The sequence below is a fragment of the Betta splendens genome, chromosome 21 (genome assembly GCF_900634795.4).
Source record: "Betta splendens chromosome 21, fBetSpl5.4, whole genome shotgun sequence".
NCBI classification, from domain to species: Eukaryota; Metazoa; Chordata; class Actinopteri; order Anabantiformes; family Osphronemidae; genus Betta; species Betta splendens.
In genome coordinates this window covers 10725341-10748825 of record NC_040899.1, presented here as the reverse complement: position 1 = coordinate 10748825, position 23485 = coordinate 10725341, and the positions used below count along the sequence as shown (strand labels likewise).

The following is a 23485-nucleotide window of genomic DNA, read 5'->3' as shown; positions in this document are numbered from 1 at the left end:
GTTTATGACCAAGAACCCGACCCCCGCGCTGGACATGGATTGTGTCCGATTATTAACTACACTCTCACTGTCAGTAGCAGTGGTTCGTCGTCCCCTGATTCTGCATTTGATGCCAGTCAGAATCTGGGATTCAGGTTGGTTTAATTGTCAATCACTCAAATGTCAATCAAATGTCCAGGGTTCAACTCAAAGGCAAAGTTCAGCGCGGTTGGAAGCAAGCAAAGTTTTGCACCGTTTTTAATTGTCCTCCGTGTGAAGACAACACTATCGAGAGAGTTTATGATTCAATCGAGATAATCTGGGCAACGATAAGAAAAATATGAATTCGCTACATAAATTCATAAAAGCAGTATCACCACTCCTGCTTAAAAATTAATTTCTTATCACACTGTGGCACTCGTCAGCACTAGGACACCCTCGTGTGACACTAAACACCAGGCGCAGAAACTGCTGAGAGTTTCAAAGTAGCAAAAAAAAAAAAAAAAACACACTGTCACAAATGTAGCCGTCAGGTACACGGAATGAGCACAATGAGCAAAATTGGTCTGGCAGACTGTGTAAGACAACCGCAGACGCGCACTGATGCAAGACAAAGACCTTGTTGAGCAATAACTGCACTAGTGCACGTACAAGTTATGCCTCCTGACACATAATTTGATTTTAATGAACAACAAGTCACTAAGAATGAAGCTCAAAAAGCCTGTTTCCATCGGCATCCATCTGCTGAGCCGGGCTAATGAAGTGCCTGGCGCTCAGCACCTGGGCAGGGAGGGGAGGGTGAGCGCACCAAGCGCGCCGCCATCAGAGTGATGTGTGTGTGTGTGTGTGTGTGTGTGTGTGTGTGTACTGTACAGGAGGATTACCAAAAGCAGATCAGCTGATTTACCTAAACCCAAACACACACAGACCCGAGAGTAACCGCGTTATTCTGACCGATCTGAGCCTGAGTGTGTGGATTACAAACCCATTATTTCACTCCACACCTCTTTAAATTGGAAGAATCCTGGGTTCGCGTATAACATGAACTTCATTCTTTTAGCTCCATAGCTGCTTAATAATTCAATTCCACATGCAGATGTTATAATAATTGCTATAAACCCAAAGTGATGAGTCACAGCTTGTTTCAACCATTTGTAAACATTTCCTACTCCAGTAGTGTGTGTATATGCTCCGCTAAGGATTAGCAGCCGGTGCTCTTCACGTGTCTGACTCAGCACACACACACACACACACACACACACACAGTAAGCATGGATTCATGTCTCACACCATCCACCTGCCACACAGTCGCTAACTCTCTCTCTCACACACACACACACACACACACACACACACACACACACACACACACACACACACACACACACACACACACACACACACACACACACACACTGTCTGTTTCGCTTACGCACCGCACACACACACAACTAAACAAGATGCTCAAGTACTGTACGTGTTCACCCGAAGTGACAGCTTCTTGGAATACAGAGCGAGTCTCGCATCCCAGACAGCAGCTTGCAGATTTATGATGGATCCCATCTTTCACACAGATCAAGCATCGAGACACACTTTACCATAAAACTGTTTTATCTACAGTGAAGTGCTGCAGCATGACAAACTGGCCCAGACTGTTTATCCCACAACATGAACGTGGGTGGTTCACAATCATCTGGTCACGCTGGAATATATCATAGCAAACTGGACTAAATATAACGAGCTTGGATTCTGAACTAATAAAACGTTTCAGAAACTATTAATTAGAGGTCAATGTGTGATAAACATACAACAACATGTCTGACAGTGACTCGTTATAAAGTAGAAACCACATCCAGCTCTTGGTGGGGCCTGGAGCTGACCGGAAGCAGTTCTGGACGGCGCGTAGCGGTGGGCGTGGCGGCGCGTAGCAGTGGGCGTGGCGGCGCGTAGCAGTGGGCGTGGCGGTTGATTACGGGGCCGCCCGGAGCGGAGCCGTCACGTCGCCTTCGCAGTCAGACGGCGCCTCCCCGGGGAGGAAGCGCTCGTTCGCGCGCCCGCCGCGTGCAGTCACGCCGTGGCAACCTCGATCTCGTCAGCGAGGAGCGGAGAGCGAGAGCGAGCAAGCGGCGTCGGCGGCGAGCGCGGGGCCGTGCTCGCGCTCTTCTCTTCCTCGCGGACTCGCGCGTGCTGACGCGTACTCCACCCGATTCCCCGCGTTTCTGTGTAAGTGGACCGTGTCTTCCATCCGCTCTCTGCGTTACAGCTTCCTTCGTTCCTGAGTCACTTGTGAAGTTCAGGTGCGCGCCCCAGAAAAGTATTGACCTTTCTGCCCGAATGGCGTCAGAATTGATAATCAAGGAATTAAATGAATTAGAGGCTGGCAAGGGCATTTAGAGAGGGTGAGGGATGGATATGTGAGAGGGACCGTAATGAAGTCAATGGCGCGAGAGTAATGCCCCATCACCCGGCACCGACAGCCCCCCCCCCTCCGCTCCTCCCACCCTGCTGCAATACCTCTGGGCACCGGGGCAGAAGATATTAAAAAACGGTGGCACATCCCTTTCAAGGACGATTAGACATTTCTCCCCCTTGGTCTCCTTATTTACAGATTGCCACAGACTCCGCGGAGACGGCGCCGGAGCAATGTTTTGCAACGCTAACGTTCGTATCAAACGCTCGCTCGCCAGGTGACGCCTGGCGTTTCATTCTGCTTTCACCTCAAACAAAAACTGGAGGAGAGAGAGAGAGAAAAAAAAAAAAGAGAGAGAGGCCTCCCCGCCGTCACAAGCTCGCATTAAAGCCAGCAAGATGGCAGCCGCCTCTGACAACCCTACGCTAATTGATGACGATAGTCGGCGGGAGTTAAAAAAAAACCCCATGAAGCTGCTTTTTAACATGCTGAGCAACGAGAGCTGTGCACCTTCGCCTCCCCCAGCATAGATCTCTACCGTATAGTAGCTGTTACAGTCCTGCAGAGAGCGCACATATGAGTTCTGAGACACAAGCATCAAACGCGTTAAAAGTTGGAACCGTTCGAGCAGCGGCTGGGAAACGCTTTTATTTTGAAAAGCACAACAGGATCGAGACACCGGCGGCGCCAAACACTTGTCCGCTAATCGAACACCGGTCGGCGTGAGACGTTCGGCGTCGGGCACGAGCGGCGCCGAAGGCCCGAACCGCGTCTCTGTTCACAGCTTTACCTCCTTCCTTTTGTGTCTCTTTGAGGCTTCCGTCGACATTTCGCGCCGATCGCCGCGCCGTAAATCTACTTTTCACGCCGTTCGGGATGTCTCTGTCGCGGGTGTACTGTAAATATTCCTCGTTGTTCACCTCTTGGTTTCCGTGTACACACACACACACACACACACACACACACACACACACACACACACACACACACACACACACACACACACACACACACACACACACACACACCTAGCGTTTGAATCGACGCTCTCTATTTGCGTAATGAAATTAAACTTTAAACTTCACAAACAGCAAAGACGCACAACCCTCGTTTGTTTGTGCGCTTCGCCCCGTTACACTCTCTGCAGACAGACCCGCGGCCGCCGGCGAGCTATGGCACAGTACACGCTGTCTGCTCCACAGGAGGAGTCACCACGCGGGCGCAGACGGTGAGCAATAAGCAGGAGACTCCCACCCACTCGCATTGCGAGTAGTCCCATGCATGATGCATTGTTCTTTTATAACTTTTAAAACAGATCGAGCGCTAAAATGCAGCGCGGGGTCTCGGGGGGTCTCGTTAGAGGCGTCTGTGAGCGAGGACGGGGGAGAAAACGGGCAGTCAACTTCTTCTTCCCCTCTTCAAACGTCGGTCCCGGTGACACTTCCTGCCGCGGCGCCGTCGGAGGAAGCGAGCGGCGGCCGCACCTCGGGCCGTGGATGGAGGCCGCGTGTCGGACTCGCGACACGGCCGCCGCAGAGGGCGTTTGCCGACGCTGCCTGCCCCAATCCATCCACTCCGCTCAGCAAAAAAGAACGACGGAACCACTGCATGCGACTTTTTTGCATCTCAGACGAACTGTGTCTTGATTAAGTGTTTATTCAACTGTTTTTCCAATTAGTTGAAGCCTAAAACGGGTCCAGGCGCCGCCGCGCCACGGATGCCCTCATCAAATCGCAGTTCAATTTGATTAAAAAAAAAAAAAAAAAGAACACGAAGGATCCTTGTATGAAATTTGTCCTCGTCCAAGGCTTCGCCCATGGTTGCTGGCGTTTTATCTCCTAATGGCACCAAAGCCTGTAACCTTCTGTCGCCAGAAGGAGCCGCAGGACCGAGAGGTGGTGGAAAGATGCTCGGAGAGCGGCCCCGCCACCTGTTCAGGCGCCTTCTGTCTCCCAAAAACATTGTTCGCTGGTTATTTTTTTACTAAAAAAAAATGTCCCAATGAGTTAAAAGCCCGACAGGAAAAAAAAAAAAAAGCAGGAGAATGTGGTGATGGGTGAGTCAGCCTCCCCTCTGGTGTTGTCCCTCTCGCTCTCTTTTATCGCTGCCCTTCTCTCCGTCTAATTAAATTTGTGTGTAACCTCGCTGTTCCTGCCTCGCGCTCAGTTATCGTTGTGCGGTAGCGACGGCGGAGCGTAAAAAAGGGGATCTTCAACCCACAACACCAGCGTTTTTCTTTTCCAATAAAACAAATCTGCTTTAATACTTGGAAAAGTGGTCCTTTGGCCTGTAGGAATGGCAAAAAACCCGACGTGTAAAGGCTGAATCTGTCAAAGAATTGGTCATGTGTCCAGACAATGAGGCCACATCTGCCTCACGACAAAAGGAACAATTCAGGATTCATCCCAGGTAGTTTCCTCAGTCGCACATCTGTCTGTGTGATATACATGTAAGAGGAGCCGTCTGTCACTGGAGGAAAAACACCCTTAAACGATCCTATTCTCCCGTCGCAGATTGCTCTTCATCGCAGCCCTGCTCTCATCCACTCACTCCGAGCGTGTGTGGCAAGACTGTGGGTGAAAGGTTCTGCCAGCGACCACTGATCCCATTACCGGGACCGCTTTCCCAGTGCCGGGGTCAACTGGTCTCAGCGAGCGATGCAGGGAACGCGGAGCAATCGGGAGTGTGTTCATTTCTGTGTTTGTGGACAAACGCACAAGCCCGAGCCTGTGTGTTTAGAGTAAATGGCTGTGTGTGTGTGTGTGTGTGTGTGTGTGTGTGTGTGTGTGTGTGTGTGTGTGTGTGTGTGTGTGCGCGCGCGCGCTCCAAAGATTAAGAGGCTGTTGAGGTCCACCTCCAGTTGAAGCTAACATTAGAGAGCAGACCACATATTACCACTGAAGCACTCCTGGCCAAACTAACAACCTGTGTGTGTGTGTGTGTGTGTGTGTGTGTGTGTGTGTGTGTGTGTGTGTGTGTGTGTGTGTGTGTGTGTGGAGATACAGTTTTGTCATTCCGGTGATGGACTCGGCTGCTTTGATAGGGTTTAGAGAGCGAAGCGCACAGATGGAAACACAAAAGGAGAGAAATATTGACCAGCAGGCACAAGACAAGGAGCAATAAACACAAAGAAACCCAAGCCGGGAATCCGACAGGACGACTTAGAGAGACGGCGCCGGAGCCGAACACCTCATTCTATCCACTGAATGTATCGCGAACCCATCACAGCACCGACAAGTACCGCACAGCCTATGGTAATGAAGACGGAGGCACAGGCAGCTTCCAGCCTCAGCTTTGGCACCAGCGACACATTTCCCCCGGTGGATTTCTGGGCCTTGAGGTGACAAAGCGATGCCTGTTGTTCTGGCGTTCAGCGGCCCTCACTCAACGCTCGCTCTGGGACTAGATGGGGAATAAGAAGAGGAGGAACAAGCCTTTTATTCCACACACACACACACACACACACACACACACACACACACACACACACACACACACACACACACACACACACAAGCCACTGTTCCTTTAGCCGCGAGGGCCAAACATACATCGGGCTCCTTCTGCTCCTCTTCATATGTGTAATGCCTTTGAACATGAAATATTATGTGTCCTCTGCAGTGTTTTTTTGTTGTTTTTTTTCGCTGGTGTCGTCGGACCATCACATCCACGCACGCAGAGCCGTACAAGCTGCGCCGGGCCAACGCTCTGGCTCCTGGCGATCCAGCGGCCGTGACCCCGGCGGAGCCCCCGTCGCCGCGCCTTTACGTCACCATCAGAGAAGCAGTGGAGGCCGGTGGATGTAATTGATCCTGATATTCGGGACGCGCCGGTTTCCCGTGGCGTAATTTATAGGATGTGACTCGCGTCAGTGATTCCGCATGTAAACCCGAGTCCTGCTACTGTACAGTCCAACTAAAAGGCATCCAAACTTTTCGAAGCTCAGTATGAATATGAGGCAAAATAGAACGAACCTGCATCTAATACAGTTTTGAGCATTATGCAAAGATCTTTCCACTGTTTTTTGGGTAAATATAAACCCTACAGTGATGAGTTCCCTGGGCAAACAATTGGCCAGTTTATCCCAATCACAAACTCCATTATAGGAGAAACCGTTTTGGAAGGTTCCCTCATTTCTCTTTACAAACAAAGCTGCAGCAGATCTGCAGTTTACGAACTCCAGAAGCTCCTGGAAGGTTTTCAGATCTGCAGCAATACCGACCAATAAGACCAATAAGATGACAGCAGTGGGAACATTTGCATTCACTGTTTCACAGAACAACGCCGGGTCATCACTGTCGGATCTTCTAAAAGAGCGCCGACAGAAAAGAAAAAGAAATGTCAGGTGGATTGACACTCGCCACCGTTAATATGACGGAGCGAAGGGGTGGATGTGTTGCAATGTCATTCCAAAGATTTATGACGCATCTCAATTGGAGTATATGAGGACAAATGGCAGCAGCGGCAAACATAAACTAAGTCAGCTGTTTATTAGAGGCTAGAATGAAGGCAACGGCCCCGCTTTAAAGCCACTCTTCATTAAGGGGGGTTTAAAGCATCTTCATATGAAGATTGTAAAATGTTATCCTGTAGATCATATCAGATTCTCTATTTTTAATCCATTTTCCCCTTCCCTCCCATTTAAAAGGAAGTTAGCCTTAATGGGCAGATACACTTCCAGTAGGACAGGCTGTGAGATTGGCATCTCCTCTCAGGAAGACAAAGCGCGTTGCCAGGTTGGGACGAGGTCACACATGGTCTCCAGCCCAACGGTGGAGCCCTGGCTCAGCCCCGTGGCACTCGCAGCGTGAGACGCCCGCACACACACCTGCGGGAGCTGGCAGCCGGGAGGAGCGCTCTCATTCAGCGCGGGCGCGACGGAAGTGTGTCCGAATGGAGCGGCGCCGCCGAGCCGTGCGTCGATGCAGCCGCCACGGAGCCCGGCAGCGCCCCGGGTTGCCAGTTCGGTCTTCAGCGCACGCACACGGGCAGAGAGACAGCCTGAAAACGGTGTCGTATAGCGGCTGTTATTCAGATTTAATTGCCTGACAAAATGACAATTTCTAGCTGTTCAGCCGCTGATATAATTCACAGAAATGAGCCGCGCACGTATTTGTACATTCTCCTGCGTCGAGTCTCCATTTACTTTTGTTGCACCTGCAAATGTTTATTGGAATGAGCACGGGAAGCCAAATAGAGGCGAGCCAATTGACAAAACCACGTCCCGGGCCTTAAATGAGACTTTGTATGAGCGCGCCTGCTATATTTACAACTGCTAGCAGACAGATAGGTGAGGAAGGAAGCGTCAGACAGCGGGAGGCAGAGGAGAAAGCCACTTTATGGAAATGGTTGGACCAGTGGAGACCCCGACTACAAGCTGCATAATGCAACAAAAGAAAAGGGATGATGTTTGTGTCAGAGTACTTTCTAATATTCATGCGTTACATTCTCCAACTTAATTGGAACCTGTCAGGGTCCATTGGCCGTGAGTGGCATCACGGCAGCAGTTGGGCTGTTCCCTTATGGCTGATGAGATGCAATAAGAAGAGAAAGTGAAGGGAGGAAGGGGGGGGGGGCGACGCAGGGAAATGGATTGCGGAGTGCTCAATGAAATGCAGTTCAGAGTCAATAGGAGTCAAAAACACATTACTGCAAGCATGGCTTCAGCAAACCTGCAAAGGGAAGATTGTTTAAGACAAATTCCTCCTCCTATTCAAACCCAGCTGTTCCCCGCGTCTGCCTCTCCCCGCGTCGCTCTCACACACGCGGGAACACACTCCTTTGTCGTAATATTCATGACATAAGTGTATTTGATGGACTGCGCCTGTCAAATACATTTTAGCGTCAGCGGTATTTAAATGCCGCTCTAAACGCTATTGGATTTTTTTCAGGGATTTCTCGCCCTACGCTAGCGCTGTGCTACAATGCTACAACATCTGGATGCACAAGCCTCGTCTCCAGCTGTGCAACTTAGTCAAGTTCCCTCTCTCTCCTCAATACAAAGAATGCTTCTCTCTGTACGCCGCCCCGAAATTTTGCTTAACGCTGGGATTTATGTGCTTTACCCTCGTCCAATGTCAATTTGCATTGAACCAATCAAATCAAACTAATTGCCCTGACAACGGGTCCGATGGGCAGCTGCAGCCTTTCCAGTGGTGTTAACACACCCTATGCCTTGATTGAAGCCAAGTGGAAAACATGCCATGGGAAATAAAGTTGTTGACTTTTAAATATAAATCTAAAATAGTCGCATTACAATAACAGTAAGTTACATATGACATTTGTACCATGTCTGGTAGATACATGGATTGAAGGATTAAAATGTAAATGTTTTTTATGCAAAGGGTCTTGTTTGCATTGTTTTTTAGTGTACTTGACCGTGCTTGTGCATGTCAATGGACCACTTCACATTACAGTAGGCATGTGTATAAGAGCCTATGAGTGCTGCACTTAATTGATGTGCTTAATTTAAAGTCAGGAAACATCAGATGCTCACTGATGCAAAGCTGCAGTGAAAACAAGCCCCTTACTGTACCTCTGGTACAACCAAAAGAGAAAAGAGAAACCAGTGCCTGCAAGTTCTTCACAGAAAGCAAAGGCTAATTAGGTCTTGCTCAACAAATGAGTTCAGAATTGCTGGGCAAACTCTCATTCTGGTGCATTTTACCAATAAGAGGCTCAGCTGGCTCTCGACTAGCAGTAATTAAGGTACTTTAGTCCTAATCCGATTCCTGTTAATCATTCCTGTTATTGTTAAAGTTGGGTACGAACATGTTGTCTGGTTTTCCTTTCTAAAGATACAAAGTTTAGTTGTTGTAATGGTACAAACCTTCATTTACTTACACATACTTCTCATTAGTGGAGGCCTTTGTCAATCTCTCAAAGATCTTTACTACGTTTGACCTTACGAGATCGGTCCACATGCTCTATGATCAAGTGCACGGATAAGTAGCCAGAAACCACACACACACGCACACACGCACACACGCACACACACACACACACACACACACACACACACACACACACACACACACACACACACACACACACACACACACACACACACACACACACACACACACACACACACACACACACACACGGCATGTAGGGAACATCTGGAGCTGAAGTCGTTTGGAAGTCAAACCACAAAGCTGGCTGTGAACCAAAGCAGACGGCGTCAGATCTAGGCAATCACAGCTATCTCTATCATTGGCCTGCGCTGCCACTCCAAACCATCCACCACCTCCCAAAACTCACCACAATGACTTTGAGAAAGAATTACAAGTTCCCTCCGCCAGCACTGTGGGGGGTAGGAAGTTCAGCACCAAGTCAAACCAATGGCATCAATGAATGAAGCACATTTTGAATTTTAACTCAAAGCAGTGCATAAAAAAAACTTCATCCCAAATATCCAAAGTTGAGTGTGTACACTTACTGTATATAAACCTCCACATATGTTGATAACTCCTGTCTAGTTTTCTACACACAAACTGGGAAAAGTGGCAAACGCAGCAATTCCTTTCTCCAAATGACTGTAGTAAACATCATAACGCATGGGGCAGAATGACCCCATCTACATGGTTATTACTCCTCCCTGCTTCATCTGGGTGCGCAGCGGCGTGAGTGCAAAAACTATTATGGGAGAAGACAAAGAGCGGATGCATCAGTAAGCTTCAGTTAAAAGCCTTATCATTTAAAATGCCGTTCTAGGTGAGACCCTTGAAGCTGTGATTGTGCCATCAGCTCCTTCTGGTTGACATTTAATAGAGGTTTGCCACACACACACACACACACACACACACACACACACACACACACACACACACACACACACACACACACACACACACACACACACACACACACACACACACACACACACACACAAACACACACACACACACACACACACAAATAAACCCCTTGAATAAATGATTTTCCACTAACCTCATCTTAATCACAAGTACATTAACGTGCTGTTGCTCAAAAGGCGGAGCCGTGTGATATTGTGGGTCCAGGTTTGTGATCTAATGATTTGTCTGTAATCATTTTCATCAGTTGTTCTATATTTTACTATTAATATGTCAAGAGCCGTGGTTTAGAGTTTACTTTAGATTCACTCGAGACTTGTTCCAGCCTTGTTTTACAGCAGCACCTAATATTCTGAATAAACATTTGTCATTTTCCAAGTTTAACTCTGTTGGGACCTTTGCCTGGAAAATATGTTCAGCTCACAATATTTGTTATGGTGCATACAAAAAAACATATGCAATAGTTCCTTCAAAAAAGAAGCTCAGTTCATCTATGAGAATCAGCGTTGATGAAGGGCATAGTCAAATGGCTGGAAGGATATAGCCTCAAAACAGGCATTCATGCCTTTCAGAGGCTATTGCTACCACAGCGTCGTACCATAAAAAGCTCAGATCTGCTGTTTCATCAGAGGCCACCACCAGTGTCAAGTTGTCCTTGAGGTTAAAGATGGGGGGCTGATTCAAAGGAGCTTCAAGTGCTCATCAGCCCCTATTAAAAAAAGGCAAGAGGCGCGCGCGCGTGTGTGTGTGTGTGTTGTGAGATATTAAGGGTGTTTGAGTACGAACATTAGGAATCGCTTTATGGTATTTGTGTGGTTTTGTGAAGAAGGATAATGTGTTGAGCGTAAACATTCCAACAAAGAAATAACCAGGCATGAGGTAACACTGTTTGTCTCAACCTTTACGGCCTCACATGCAGGTTTAAGCGTCTGACTGGATCACGTCCAATCAGACATTTAAACCCGATGTCTTACTTTACAATTTGGATGTTAACTATTTGACCCTGAGCAGCTTCAAGGAGCAAGTGGTCGCCTACTGATGAAAAGGATGCATATTATTTTTAGATTTGCATATGAGCTTGCAACCAGTTGCACGTGTGAACTGGTTTACATCAACACCAGTGGTACCTTTTCTTCATTACTACTGTTACACTGGTGCCGGCTACAAAGCAGGTCTACCGCGACCTCTTCAACGCTACAAAGCAGGTGCTGGCTGGTATTGGCATGCATAACACATTACTTTATTACTTTACAGCAACTGTTTATGTGTTTAGAAGTCGAAAGCAAAGAGGAAAAACCGCGGCGCCCCCAAAGGCACCGCGAGCCTACACAGGATGATAGAGCAAACTTTGGGCTGGCTGACAAAAATATGTTCATATCTCCCACGACAGTTCTCTCACGCAGCTATTTTTCTCCCGTGTCAGAGGCCAAGCCTCTCAAGGTGTATTATCATTTAGTGCGGTGAAGAAGTTTTCTGCCGGTGAATTGATTCCGTGGGTTGAAGGCTACCCGTCTCCTCAGCATCCTCCAGCTAACCCAGCCAGACCGAACCCGATGCATTTGTGCCCACATATTCTCTCTGTTCTCATCCTAAAACCAAGAGGGGTGAGCACGAAAAGCCTCCTTCGAGGGAGGAGTGTGAAACCCTCCTTGAAGGAAAAATAGGGCCTTCCATCGCTCTCGTTCTCCCTTCCTCTAGCCTGCGCGTTGCTCACAAAGGCAGCAGACAGGCGGGGAGAAATCAATTCCATGGAGCCACCAGATGAAAGTACGGGAGAGGAAAAAAAAAAAAAGAGAGAGCAAAGAAAAGCGGAGAAAGTGTATGAAGATTTCACCGGGCGAAAAAGCAAAAATAACCGCTGGTTACTGGCTGGTCCCGCATCCGTCCTCCTCCGCCGGCGTCTGTGCTCGCTGTACAGTACGGAAACGTGGCAGTACAGTAGCAAGCTGCACAAAGTTCACACTGCACAGTCTGCTGCCGAGGCCAGCGGATTATTCTCCTCGGCCTGTGTTTCATCAAACGATAGCTTTTTTAGCCTACGTCATGTTCAAGTAGTTCGAGAAAAAGTCTTGAAGTTCAAGATACTCCTGCTGTCTTGCAGCAGACTTTACAATATCAAGTGTCCATTGGTTTAATCAAGTCCATGTATGAGTTAATTGACCTTGAGCAACATCATATACATGTGCTCAGTCCCATTCAACTTATAAATATTCTGCCCAGCCAAAACACTCATACTTCTCATTAATGCCATTTAGAGGTACATGAAGGACAAGGTCACTCGTGGCAGGAAGGGAGAGAGAGAGAGAGAGAGAGAGAGGGGAGAACTCATTTAACTCAGGCCTTGGACGCGGAAGATGGACTAGATGGAGGAGAGGAAAGAATGCATCTGTCTGTGAGTGAGCAAGAGGAGGAGAGAGATAGTAAAAATACAGGAAGAAGCCCAAGTCCAAACTCCGACAACAGGAGGCAAAACAGACGTGGAGAAAGCAAGCTCTCTCTCTGTCTCTCACACTCACAGGCCATAAGCAGCTTCAAGCCGACTGTCCCAAACGGCCCACTTACAGGCAGGCGTCTGGCACCGTCTACACTGTGCATCGCCGCGTGTGTGTTTACGGGTGGACCCAGACCACACGGTGCCAGCAGCTCTCAACATGTATTAGGATTAACTTTCTGATCAGCCCTGGCAACAGACAGACATGTACTGTAGGGAGAGAGAGGGTAGGGGTGAGTATGAGTGGGGGAGGAGGGAGAGACAGAGGAAGGTGAGACACACACTTCCCTGCGAAAATATTGCAAGCACCGGTGGTCATTTCAATTCTTGTGTTATTACACAAATTGTAAGGGCAGAACAATGCACGGTGACATCATTCTGCATGAAATCCAGAAACCTGCTCACTGCAGGAAAGGACAGAAAACCACTGTCTGGGCCGAGCAGCGCGCACAAACCGGATTTACCAGCGAAAACAAGGACAGCTGATGACGGGGGCACGATGAAACAACACAGCAGCCTCCACAGAAGGAGGGATGCGGCGTCATAATGCAGCGTTTGAAGAAGACTTTGTGAGCAGCCTCATCAGTTGAAGGAGTCAGAGAGCAGAGTGTGGAACAGCACTGAATGGAAGTTATGGGATGGTCAAAGTACTGAGTACAAGTACAAGTGCTACAGTACGTGTGTGTGTGTGTTACTGCATATACAAAGGCCTTAAACAGCTCTTTTTCACATCCACTTGTCTGTAGATGTAAGAATCGTAGCTCCTCCAGTCCGTCCTATGAGCGTTCAGCTGGTTAAAAAAAAAAAAAAAAAAGAAACTGCACTTCACATCCTGAGCAGCAGATTTGAGCTGACAAGATATCATTGGATTACAAAGCTCATTTCACTGTAAGTTCAGCGCTTGACACGCCGGCGCCCGGCTTGGTCAGGCATGCAGATGGAGATGGAGATGGGGGCCGCGGCCGCTCTCCTGCCCGTCGTCGTCGCCGCCGCCCGTGGCATTTGCAAAGGGCACTCGCGGCGCGCCTTCGACGTGACGGGCTCCGGCTCCATCTGCAGCCCGCGATTGCTCTGTGGAGTGGATGTAACAGATGTTTTCCAAACCAGTGGAGCGGCGGGCGGCGTTAGCGGCGAGGCGCTGGAAGCCGCACGCGCACACACACACACACACACACACACACACACACACACACACACACACACACACACACACACACACACACACACACACACAGGTAAGGGCCATTAGTGTAATGGTGCTAATACGGTTTCTGTGTTGTCCGACGCGAGTTCTGGCCTTTTGCCGTACAGCCAATGTGCAAGATAAAAAAAAACAAAAAAAAAAAAACACACACGCTCGGTCGAGCGCGACCTAACAAAGGAAGAAAAACTTGGGTGCAATTGAACGGGAGGAGCTAGACTGGAGATCGGGGGTCTGCAAGGCGAGGGATCGCATCAAAGCTTGATTAGCTGAGCATTATACGGCAGGTCTACTTCCTCCCTCCCAGTACTTAGCCCTCACCGAGACCCCAGAGCCCCCCCCCCACCGCTGCCAAGAGTGAAAACGTGTATTCTCTTCCACGGTACATGTGTAATTCTGAAGTGTAGCAGGGATCGCAATGTTCCTGATGGCGGACCCCAGCGATTTGTCAAGAATGACGGTACATCTGCCGGCGCTGTATTAATGATGCGCCGGCCACGGCTACAAGCTCCCTCTGCGCTGAGCTAATACACACATCCGCACGCGAGGAGGACGCCCCGCGTGCTCCGCACGCGCGGGTGGGGCCTTTTAATGCTCACACGTACTCCTGCACAACGACGACAAAAAAAGGCCCATCTTAGATAATGAAGCACATACTTGGTACTGTGTGAATGCTACTTCCTGCTTCAAACAGACCCGGTGGAGGACGCGTGCAGCGGGTGCGGGCGTGGGACAGGGGTGGGGGGCTGGAGGTGGCGGTGGGGGCATCTGTCCACTCTTTAATTTGCCATCTGTGAGACCGACTACTGCCAGGGCCTCTAATCAGGCAATCAATCACCGCTCCATGGAAATCTGTCAATTACACACGGCCCCCGACGCCGACAGTCGTCCACATGCCGCTCGGAAAAGTCTGTATAATCTTAATTTAATAAATCATGAGAATATTAATATTTACTGATGTAACTTGAGTGCATGAAGATTTTATGGGCAGCTACTACTAAACAACTGAGACAAACTGATTCATAAATAACTTCTTCTCTGTTAATGATTGATTCATTTTGAAAATAATTTCTTCCATATTTTCCATGTTGTTTTTCCATCACTGTTCAAACAGGCAGACAACGGATGTGGAATGATGTGAGCAGTTATTTTTGTATTCATAGCAGCGTTCATACCCCACCATTACTGTTTCACTGTTTGCGTGCATTTCTTTCCGCTTATTCAACACACAGTCAGGAGAAACGGCAAACAGTCGGCTGTTTTTGGAAGTTAATGACCGACTCCAGAGCTGGAGTCGAATTTGACCTTTTAAAGCACTTCATACACAAGCTGTATATCTCATATTTGCCCCAATTCGTACAATTGAAAGCAGCACTAGAACCCAAAACATAATCATCGGATCCATTTTAGATTGAAGAATATGGATCCACACAGGTGCCGCAGTATGTGGTGCTGTACAGTACCTGTGCCAGTCTCATCCATCTCCTCCCCGTCCATCTCTTACTTTTATAGATGCAAACCAGTTAATTTGGAGGCCATCAGCTTGCTAAATGCACTCTAACTCTCTCTGGCACTAAGGTCACATATCCTGCTGAGTACACTCATAAACAAATTAATTGGCTTGCCATCAGCATTTATGTCCACACACACACACACACACACACACACACACACACACACACACACACACACACACACACACACACACACACACACACACACACACACACACACACACACACACACACACACACACACACACACACACACACACACACACACACACACCATCCTAGCTCATGCATCGCAGGTATTTGGTCCGTTACACACCTCTGCAAATTAATGACATTCCTGTCTGAGAGAATACGTGTTATTTCTTTTTTAAGTCTTGCAGATTGTGCAGCTCCTGCCTGAATGTGAGCGAGGCGCCCGGCAGGCGAACGTCCCGGGCGGAGCCGCCTCGCGTGGAAGCGCCTGACGTGATCGAGAGCGACTGAACCTTTTCAACTCGCTCACCCCCGTCCTCAGGTCCACGCAGTGTGAGGGCTGACATCACATTACATGACTTATGGCTTCTAAGTGTCACTACTGAAGCCATTACCTCGTGCTGCTATTTTGGGCCGTCATCCTGGGAAATGGCCTCTTTCAGCTTTAACAAGGTTTGTTACTGAAAGCAAAGCACAAAGTGATTTAATGATCTTTGGTAACGTACTTTAGGAAATTAGGCTCTATGCTTGTTCAGTGCCAGAACAGAACAGGGCTCTACCTGTTCAGGTTTATATCAGGCTAAAGAAGACTCTAGTGCACCCATGTGCGGCACACACACTCCAATCAGCAGGCACTAAAAACAACAATGACTCACCCTTATAGAAAAAGCTATTTCCACAACATGTGCACCAAGTCTTCATCAAGCAAAGCAATAAATGAAAATAGGACTTCACTGCGAAAGATGAGGGAGCTGGGAAGTTGGGGCAAAAGAACCCGAAAGAAGATCCACCACAACCCAACGAGATGCTTGAACCTCCCCTGACCTGCATGCGATCCCACGTCCTCATCAGTGTTTACACCCTGAACAGTAGCAGCCCTGTCTTCTTATGTTGCGTGTTCCGGATCGTAATGAATGCGTGCAGGTTCTGTCCAATGTGATGGTAATGAAAACACCAACGTGTGAAATATGAATTGGCACTGAACGTGAATACTGTATGGGCTCTTCTCGTGTGCACACACGCACGTTTAAGCCCCTTCGGAGGAAATGAGGAACCTGCAGTTGGGGTTGGTTCTATAAGGAGGTAAGAAGGTAATGAACCAGTGTCATGGGCCCTCCAAGTAGTATTTATACCACAAACGCCTCGGGCCGCTTCACGTAAAAACCCCAGATCTCAGTTGGAGCGCACCTCCTTCAGAGGTGCTGCACATGTCGGGCCTTTCTGAAGTAGAAAATCTGCTTAATCAGGAAATAAGGGCACAGTATGGTGCATATAGTGTCTCTGCTTCATGGTGCTGAACAAAACAAGCCCTCCTGACGACTACATGCTGGAACTGTAGCCCAGAACCTCAAACGAAGCCTTAATCAAGCTCCGGCTTTTGAATACGAATTCGAAGCGTGGACATGTCTTCATTTTCCGAACCTTTTTCATCCTAAGGACCAAATACTCAAAGCGTAACAAGGAAGAGAAAAAGTGGAACGTGCGCTCTGTAACTGCAAGAAAACACCTTCTCTCCCAACCCACACACAGACACTAAAAGCCGAAGTGTCCTGTATAGAACCAAGGGAGCTCATAAACAGGCACCCGTAATGCAAAAGCCTTAAGCAAGTACTGTATGCAGCCGTGCATTATGATGAGAGAACCGGCTCCGTGTGATCCGTCCTCATAAGGAAGGTGACGAGAGAGCGCTCATCAATCAGTAATAAATCAATCTGAAGATGAAACAGCGGCGCACAGAACACGAGGCCACGATCAATCCCTCCCGAATCGTTTGACCCAAATGATGACACGATATTAATGCACCCGTCGCCAAACCAGCAGGTGAACTGGGATCTGTGGTCAGCGCAGTGGAGGGCTCCGCAGAGCCCCGCGCGACGGGCTGAGAACGAGCAGCGGGCTCAGTCATGAATAATAAAGCGCCGTAGGGTTTGCTAAGCTTTGTTTGCTTTTTGTAATCAGAAGCCAGATAATGATGACAGAGAGATTACAAACTAGTTTTTCATGCCCGACGCCGGCGCGCCGCAGAATGCCAATGTGCTGAGCTAATGCGCTAATGCCTGCGTCCACGGCTCAGGCACGGCCCCCGCCGGCCTTTTGACCTTCGGCTCCGCCGCTGCACGCAGCCGTGACGCCACACGTGCATCGGGCTCAACCCACACAAACGCACAAAACGTTGGTCGAAACCAGGAAACCTTCACCCAGTGAAATGGGAAACAGAGCCCTGTGATGACTACTCACTACTGTAGAATACACCAACATGTCCGCCCCTTTGGACACTGTACAATCATGCAAATTTGTCTACAACAATTAAAAAAAAAAGGCAGGAGGCCGCTCGGAAAAGCATTAAACACACATCAAAGCGTCCACGTCCCCCCGTCAAACAAGGAATCGCATCACACGCCAAACTTAAACTCAAGGACAATCATTTCGGAGCAATTGTTTTATTGAGGCCGTGCGTTCGTCAAGCTGACAGACAGGAGGAGAAAAAAAATAATAATAAAAAAACAGAGGCGCTTTTAGCTTCCCGTCCTATTCAGACAAGCCTCAGGAGCGTCCAGATGAGAAGGTATTCAAGTACTAAATCCCTTTAATCTCACACATCAAAAAGCAGCACACTTCCAGCACGGAGCCGTCTGTAGATACTGCAATAACCTGGAGCTGCCGTCCTCCTTTCAACAAAACACCAATACATCACAAAACACCACCCCGCCAATACACGTCATCTGCTCACTTCTTCCTTTACACCAGTAAAGCATTCTCCACCGTGTTTACATCTTCTCAGTGCAACGCGCTGCTTTGCGATACGTTGTTTACGCGTCGGGAAAACGCGTCTGTTCGTCAGAGCCTCGTCAAAGTTCTGCGATTCCCCGGCAGGAAAAGGCGGCGCGCGGTAATTTGCGCGAGACGAAACCCGACGCGGCCCCGAAGCCTCCGGAACACGCGGGAATCAGTCAGTCAAAGGGACCACGCGAGCCTCGTTCTCCATCACTGCCAGCGACTCGGATCCATCAACACGCGTACGCGCGGGTCCGCGCGAGGAGCACCACGCGCCGCCGGAAACCGAGGGATCCGGTCGTCACATCCCCGCTGTCACCGGTGTCAGGCCCACCGTCAAATTAACGGGCTGGAGGCGAGCCAGAACAGACGAGGCTTCATTCGCGCGACGGCGCGAACAAAGGCGAACGCGTCAGGCGACGACGGACGGCCCGACAGCGCACGCCTCCGCCATCGCGCCGCTCGGAGGCGACGGAAGCCGCTTTTTTGTCGCGCGTCGAGATGCGAGACACTTCACGTGTAATTACGGCAACAAAAGGCGGGGAGCGAGGTTGGCGCCAAATTACGGCGGAGAGACGGCGGGATTAGTTTGGGCAGGAGAATCACAGGCCCGATTTGATACTTCGACACCAGAACCGGCGTAGGTTCAGAGAAAACCGTCCTCCTTTGCTGCACAAAGTCAGGTTTAGGTTAAGCATGTGATCTATAGAAACTTAATACACTATTATTTAGAAACAAACCAGCAAAATTATGAAATTATAGAAAAATAATGTTTTACCTGAACCACTAACAACTACAACCGTCGTTGCGAATCACCATAACAATATGTTCAACGTTTAATCCAGAAAAACAAAATAATACCCAGTAATAAAACATCAAACATGAAAACACAGACGTTGCCCTCAGGCAGACAAAGCAAACATTAGTGGTTTTAGAGTTTAACACACCGTTGTTGAGTTCTGCTGTTTTTGAGCTCATTGCCTCATTAATGTCCTGTCCATAAATCCGAACCCATTTTTTACATAAAGGAGCATTTTGTGAGGTCTGAACCAAATGGACCACGTGGATCAAATGTATCAGTGACATCTCATGGGCGACTCATGGATCATGGATTGGAATAGCTATAAAGACGCTACTCTGGTTCATAATGCTTTGATCTTAATCTATCGATATTCGTGGGGTTTCTCTACTGTAGATGTTTTTAAATGTGCTGTGTAAACGTGAATTGTGTCTCCTGTGAGGGAGGACCCAAGGTCACAGTGTGTTCAGACAACACAAATCTCTGCCAGTTCCACTTTGCATAAACACCGTTTAGCTCCCGATGCATCGTCGACTAATCACATCAATGCCGGGATCTGATCACGGAGGACGCTAATGTCGTCTGATAACATTAACAGTCAACTAATCGCATTTCTGGCTGCAAATCTATATCAGCAACTCATTAGGCAAACTGCTCTTAGTGCACGTGTCAGTGGCCCACAACCGTGTGATTAGTCACTTGTCATACATTACATTGTCCTCCACTGTATGCATATGTTTCCCCGCGGACCCCCTTCATGTCCACGTCTGCAGGCTAATTGTCACTCGGAGTCACCTCTCCCACTGATTGGAGTTCAGAGAGGGTCATCAATCATCACACTGAGGCAAAACATTCTGTTCGAGTGTACTGCTTTCATAATGAATTCTCATTACTCTAATGTTCCCAGAGGAATATGTCTTCCCTCACCTTCACAAGAAACACAGAGTCGTAGGATGAGACTTAGGCAGCCCTAGGCAACCCACGTTCTGCTTCAGTGGGGTTTAGAAGAGGAAGAGAGTAAATATGAGCCTCGCGGCGATCAGAGAGGGGAAAAAGGAACATATTCTACGTCTGCATGAGACACTTAGAATACTCTTCAACTGCAAGACCTTAATTAAGCCATCAGGCTTCGGAAGGCAGGCCCAGAATGGTCAGGAGCCGTTAGCACGTGACAGTTACAGATCTGAGAACGTCACCGGTGAAAATGAACTATATCAAAGCACCTTCCAACTAAAATCATGCATTTGACACGTCGACAGGTGCCAAATGTACAGAAACACAATGAAGCAGTTGCAAGACATGAAAGAATTTCTTCTTATATCCTGTTTTAAGCAATACCTCACAAACTACATTCTACAACCAGACAATATGTTTCAGGGAGTTAAGTAGGTGAAATACCAAAAATACACAATATACTTAAAAGGCTTCACTGAGCTTGAACATTCAGTCAACATTTAACTGTGAACTGGGGGAGAATATTAAATAACACATATTTGAGAGACTTTTTTTGAGGTCTAACATATCTCACTTGTGCAGAGGGTGTTTTTACTTCTTTTGACATCGTGCAACAAGCTGCTATGTCCAGGGATGTCCAAGTATTTGCATACAACCCAGGGTCGGACGTTGCCTGGGGCGCACTCAAACTTTAGTCTTCTCACATATTTATTTTTTTAATTGCACTTTTTTTCCACCACTTTGTGCTTAGAAAAGTGCTATTTTTAGACGGAATCTTCAGAAGTATAGATTCGCCTGCAGAAAAACGCATCTCGTTTTCAGGGACAGATTTCCACAACGTCCACATGTGCGGTGCATCTTTTAAAATGCAAATATTGACACAAGAAAACTTTTTTCCAGACTGTATATATATATATATATTTTCCTGTGCACAAGTATTAGATCAATTACGGACTGACTTCAGCCAGACTCGTACGCGTCTCTGGCCGCAGGTGACACAAGACATGAACTCTACATACGACCAGGGGTCGGATCCAGTAGAAAAGACTGGAAGATGGATTTTAGCACAATCAATTCACTAAAAGCACTCATCAGCCCGGTTCCTCCTTCTCCAGTATCCTTGTACAACCTTGTGTGAGCCTGTGCTTATAACCAAGGTAAGAGCTGCTCTATGGTGAAGGCCTCCTTTTTATTCCTTCCCATTTTGCCCTGGACGCCGAGTGGAGAACGGCGCAGCTATGTGTCTGTGGAGTTCTTTCACTCCTCCTTGTAATGAATTAGGCGCCACTCTGAAAGCCTGAAAGGCCACTGGTGAATGATTATGTTTGAAACGTACCTTTATGAAGATCGCAGGTGAATACGGACGAATTAAGCTGTCGAGGGAACAGGCGCGGAGCCTGGGCCAAGGACAAAGCGGGAGCGTTCTCGGCAAAAAGGCCGCGATCGCCGGGAAAGAGCAGCGCGCCACAAGCGGCGCCGCGGAGAGGGCCCTCGATGCGGCGCGCGATGTAACCGCGCACAATGGGAAGAGAAACGCAAACCCCTTGTGAGCTGTGGGAGAAACACACTTTGTGCAACGCCCAAACGCACAAGATGACCACTGTTTAACAGGGGAGCGGAGCTCGTCAGCGGTGGGTGAGAGGAACCCGTGGGGGGGGGCACTCGCGACTCGAGACAGCGCATTGCTTTAGATCAGCGAGGCCTTGATGGGGCGACTCCGTGTGTCTGACCGTAATGCTTCTAAATGGCCCTGTCCTTGTAAAGGCAAGACAAAAAAAACGGCCGCCTTTGTTTTGGGACGAATGAATGTCAGTGATGGATTAAGATACAGTAATGCGTGCTGCGCGCGTGTTTGTGTGTGTGTGTGTGTTTGTGTGTATTATCCGTGGACGTTCGGTTGCGTGGGAGAAAATGGCACTTTTATTTATTTATTTATTCATTTTCTTCAGTTCGTAGGGGCACATGTGAAGAAATGTGCACATAAAAGGCCGTTCTTTGGTCTGAGGTGTGCGTTTTGTGTCCACACACACACACACACACACACACACACACACACACACACACACACACACACACACACACACACACACACACACACACACACACACACACACACACACACACACACACACACACACACACACGTGCAGCCACCGTAATTCATTACTACACAACAAGGTAGAGAAATTAAAAGCAGAACCTGAGGAGACAGGTCCTCGGGGACGCTTGGAAGATGCGCAAGTGAGGTGTTGTGTTTACTCGTATGCTAATTTATCCCCATGCTAAAGCCTACACATAAAATGGATTTTCTTCACTCGGCTATTAAATAATGAGCTCTCACTATCCAGCTGTTTCTTCCTATATTTCTCCGTGGCTCTCTTGTGTGCGCGTTTATCTCTAGTTTATGCACCATTTACTCGATTCTCCTCTCGCTCTTCTGTGCTGAGAAGAGTGAGAAGAAAAGGGCGCACTTGGTATTTTTTTTTTTTTACTTTTGTTTCGATGGTGCTCGAGATCTTGTTTACTTTCATTTTACTACTCGGTTTGTAGCGTCACGTTTTACAAGCCCATTCGAGATCCGTGGCTGGGTTTGTTAAAAATACATGGTCCTGAATGTGGAGACCGGGCTGCTGCTGGTTCCAGGGAGCCCCTTCTTGGCGCTGCACATAAAAGATTTTATCAGACCGGTTTCAATAAGTAACTGACAGGGAAATCACATTAAAAATGCTGTTTGCCTCTTTTATTACTGTTATAAAAAAAAAGTGCTCAAACGTTCAGTCTTTTACTACAGCATGCCAAGAAATCCTGACTTTCCTGTTCAAACTCACTAATAAGCTGATTTTCCCATTAAACTTTTACTAAAGCTCCTAAAGACTGGTGTCAGATGTGAGACGATGTTAAATACCGATGAAAAATCAGCTCTGACTCTAATGACATTGCACGTTGCGTACTGCCACACAATCTATAACGCTGTGGATTTAAAGTTTTTTTGCCTCATCAATCATCAGTTGAAGATTGAAGCAAACAGGTGCCACCGTGAGGACGCTATTGGAATCATACTGTACAGTAACAGTCTCCATTTCCACAGAATCAGTTTCGAAAACAAGCTGAAACTAGTTTCTTCTACAGTATCTTCGGGTCCATCTGACAAGAATGACTGTGTTTCTGTATCGACCACGGCAGAGCGACAGCTTGTCATGTGAAGCCACCTTGAGCCCCGAGGTCCCACACATTCAACAATGGCTTCCTCTCTTAGCGTTGTAGTATTTTAACCGACGCCTGAAGAAGAACCAACCTGTCTGTCCAGTCCTCAAATACACTGTCACAGGGCCACTTGTTTGCATTTTCTCTCT

General features: G+C 48.0%; 1 protein-coding gene and 1 long non-coding RNA gene across 3 annotated transcripts in view; one reads left to right on the top strand and one right to left on the bottom strand.

Moving 5' to 3' along the window:
- LOC114847230 (receptor tyrosine-protein kinase erbB-4-like) overlaps window positions 1-23485 on the bottom strand; it is a 170513-nt gene that overhangs the window by 98095 nt on the left and 48933 nt on the right. The gene's annotated exons all lie outside the window — the stretch shown is intronic.
- LOC129603464 (uncharacterized) lies at window positions 3486-4158 on the top strand. The gene is made up of 2 exons (XR_008693338.1): window positions 3486-3617; window positions 3705-4158. It is a non-coding gene; the product is annotated as an uncharacterized LOC129603464 (long non-coding RNA).